This window comes from Asparagus officinalis, chromosome 8 (assembly GCF_001876935.1).
Source record: "Asparagus officinalis chromosome 8, Aspof.V1, whole genome shotgun sequence".
Classification (NCBI taxonomy): Eukaryota; Viridiplantae; Streptophyta; class Magnoliopsida; order Asparagales; family Asparagaceae; genus Asparagus; species Asparagus officinalis.
The window spans coordinates 7,982,448-7,982,761 of record NC_033801.1 but is presented as its reverse complement, the minus strand read 5'-3'; positions in this window follow the sequence as shown (position 1 = coordinate 7,982,761).

Here is a 314-nt window from a genome sequence, read left to right as displayed (position 1 = left end):
ACGACGGGGTTGGCGCAAAGGTTCTTGCGGGAGGAGAGACCGAGGGCGAGGGAGCAGAAGGGGTAGGGGAGGGGCGAGGGCTAGGTGGAGGAGGCGGAGCTCTGCGAGAGTTTTCTCCATCTCGTGGACGGTGCAGGAGCAGTAGAGGAGCTTGGTAGGACGGGTCATGGGTGCAGGTATTTAAAAGGCAATGAAATGGTCGGGACTGCTAGTCCCGTCCGTTTCATTTGAAAAATTATTCCGCTGCAAAACCGACCCTTTTCATCTGAAAATGATCGGTTTTGCTAAATTTTTTTTTCAGAAAATGTCATTTT